The 3,325-nt window shown below is 30.9% G+C and overlaps 1 pseudogene; it reads right to left on the reverse strand.

Moving 5' to 3' along the window:
- Positions 1 to 1,503: 1,503 nt before the first annotated feature.
- Positions 1,504 to 2,162, reverse strand: LOC125854239 (agamous-like MADS-box protein AGL62; annotated as a pseudogene).
- Between the last annotated feature and the right edge of the window lie 1,163 nt (positions 2,163 to 3,325).

The following is a 3,325-nucleotide window of genomic DNA, read 5'->3' on the forward strand; positions in this document are numbered from 1 at the left end:
ATATTAATCACATAGTCTTGATACTTCTTAATTTCATTCTAAATAGCTTGGTGCTTAATATCATGATAATATATAATTGTCCTCTTGTAAGGAGAAGTGTTTTGTTACATTAACATACCTTTGATTTGATTGTTTTATTTCTTATGTACTGATACTATATTGAATTTTATATCATGGATGTCTTGAATATAATTTTTATAAATAATTATTTCTACTTATCATGGTGCTAATAATGTAGAAGTGCTTTGGAAACAGGTGTATGTATAAGCTCGACTTTGAGCTAGTATGAAAAATAGTGTGGAAGTAATATTATTGTGAGTTGTAAGAAATAAATGAGTGTTGTTCTTATAAAAGAGTAGTAGTCTTTTGACACTACCAAGTTTTCTTCAATATTATTGATTTTGTTGTTACTCTCTTGCTCTTGCTATTTAGTGTGGACATTTTCCTGGGTGTGATTATCATTTTTTCAAACAAATTATACGTACATTAAAAACCCTACAAAAGAAGATGATAAATAATATCAAGACTAATATAAGTCCTTGTCCCCCATTTAGAAAAAGTATATCATTGCAGAGATATATAAATCTACCTGCAGGCTCTATCTTTTTGTTATTCCAACAAATAGATAGAAATATATGGCTTATGCTGCTCTTTCTTCACTTACGTATACATTGGAACAACTTTTGAAACGTAACCAATCTTTGGTTTGTTGAAGTTGTACACAACAACGTCATGTTCAATCTCTCTATCAAAATCTTTCTGCTATGCAAGTTTTTCTTGACGATACGACAAAGGAAGCCAAAGATATTGAAACTCTTAAGTTGTAGAAAAGAGGATCAGAGATGTAATATACAAAGTAGAAGATAAAGTTGATTCAAGACTAAGAAGCATCATTCTAGCTGATTGCACAAAAAAAAAGAGAAGGGGCTTGTAAATACTTCGAGGAAGAGTTAACTGATAGAAGTCTAATTTTGACTGGTACATGAAGGACTAATGGAAGGATGAGAACTTGCAACATTCACCATCTTCTTCTCCAACTATGTAAATCCATGAATGATCAACGGCGAGTGATCCTTCTATCTACACTAGAAGAGAAGCATGATTATCTTATGCCAGGACGAGATTGTAGAAGCAGATCTGCAAAGACGAGATTCCCCAGAGTATTGAAGAAATAAGTTCTAGCGCCATATATGATAATACATGCATACACATTTTTTCTACAAGTTTGTAATATCTTGATAAAGAAGAGATTATGTTATGCAATTCAAAGGATAGATTCAACATGACAATGGACTAATAACATAACATATACAATTAAAATTACTAAAATCATAACTGATGAATATTACATGATGAACACAACACTTATTACTGAATTTAACTGAATCATAATTGATGAACATAACACTTAGGATAACTCAAATCAGAAATGAACCTAGACACTTAATATAATATTTTATTTTCGACAATTCCATAATGCGCACACTAGGAATGACGGTTGAACTAGTAATTGAGAACTATGGAATAAGTAGATCCACTAACCCTATTAGCAAAGGGTCGACCAACATTGAGTCCATATGAAGAACTTTAGCTAGAACAATTAGGAGGAGTCCAGGCACTTCCCAATGTCTGAAATGGGAATGCATTATTATTCACCATTTGTGCCTCTTTTTCAACCTTTTGCTTTAGAATTTCCAATGCCTTCTTCAAGTGTTGAAGTTGAAATAAGTTAAGTTCTTCCATAGGAGATTCCCACCATAGACCATTAGCTCTCTTCCTAATATCTCAAAGGGATTCTTCGCGATTTTTCTCCATCTGGAGAACCCCTTTAAGGTTCATGAGCTTGGTATTGAGCTCACGCATACCAGCTTCTCTACGACCCACGATTTGTTGATTGTGGACATCGTTATTTGGTGGAGGGAGGTTCCTCCCAAGGAACCTCTCCACCAACGTGTCCACGCAAGGGTGACCAAAGGAGAAGACTTTACCGTCCTGGGAAAGTATCACAATGGCAATTTCAGCACCACACATAGAGTACAAAGTTCACTTGCCTTTTTGAACAAACCAGCACGTCCCTTAGAAAATGTAACTCCTAAGTTTCTCACATTCTTCATTTTCACCATGTCAACCCTTTGACGACCCTTGCAGATTCTTCTTGTCATATCTAAACTATCACTAAGAAATTGTGACTTTTTGTCTTAACACCAAGAGCTTTATATAATAAATTGAGTTTTAAAATAACTTAATTGCATAGACGTTAATTATCATAATTAGACAATTCATATTTTCCTAATTAGTTTTATATTATGGGATTGCATTTGACCGTCATTTTATTTGAGAACAATTGAAAAAATAAGATATACTAAATGATTAATAAAAACCTTTTACTTTAATAATAACACCAATTTTGCATTTACCATTGAAGTTTCCTAGTCGATCATCATTTAGAGATTTTTCCTAATTAGAATTATATTATTGGATTGCATTTGACCGCTATTTTATTTGAGAACAATATTTTTTTAAAATATATTAAATGATTAATAAAAACCTTTTATTGTAATAATTACACGAATTTTGAATTTTCCTAGTCGATCACCATTTAGAGATTTTTCCTAATTAGAATTATATTATTGGATTGCATTTGACCGCTATTTTATTTGAGAACAGTGTTTTTTAAAAATATATGAAATTGTTAATAAAAACCTTTTATTTTAATAATAACACAAATTTTGCATTTACCATTGAATTTTCATAGTCGATCATCATTTAGAGATTTTTCCTAATTAGAATTATATTATTGGATTGCATTTGACCGCTATTTTATTTGAGAACAATATCTTTTAAAAATATATTAAATGATTAATAAAAACCTTTCGTTTTAATAATAAGAGAAAAGGACCTGAAAAATACTCTAACTTTGGCCGAAATTGTTATTACAATACCAAACTTTATGGAGGACCTTTTAACCCCCTACACTATTTAATAGTGTATTTTAAAGGTATTTATGTGCCCACGTGGACACGTTACTAGTTATAATTATGTAATATTTATGTTGTCCATGTGGGCACATATATACCTTTAAAATATGCTATTAAATAATGCAGGGGGATAAAAGGTCATCTCCAAAGTTTTGTATAGTTACAACAATTTTGGTCAAAGTTCAGATATATTTCAGACCTTTTTCCCTTAATAATAATACGAATTTTGCATTTACCATTCCATTTTCCTAGTGGATAATCATTTAGAGATTTTTCCTAATTAGAATTATATTATTGGATTGCATTTGACTGCTGTATTATTTTAGAAACATTTTTTAAAAAGAAAT

This window comes from Solanum stenotomum, chromosome 2 (assembly GCF_019186545.1).
Source record: "Solanum stenotomum isolate F172 chromosome 2, ASM1918654v1, whole genome shotgun sequence".
In the NCBI taxonomy this organism is placed as follows: Eukaryota; Viridiplantae; Streptophyta; class Magnoliopsida; order Solanales; family Solanaceae; genus Solanum; species Solanum stenotomum.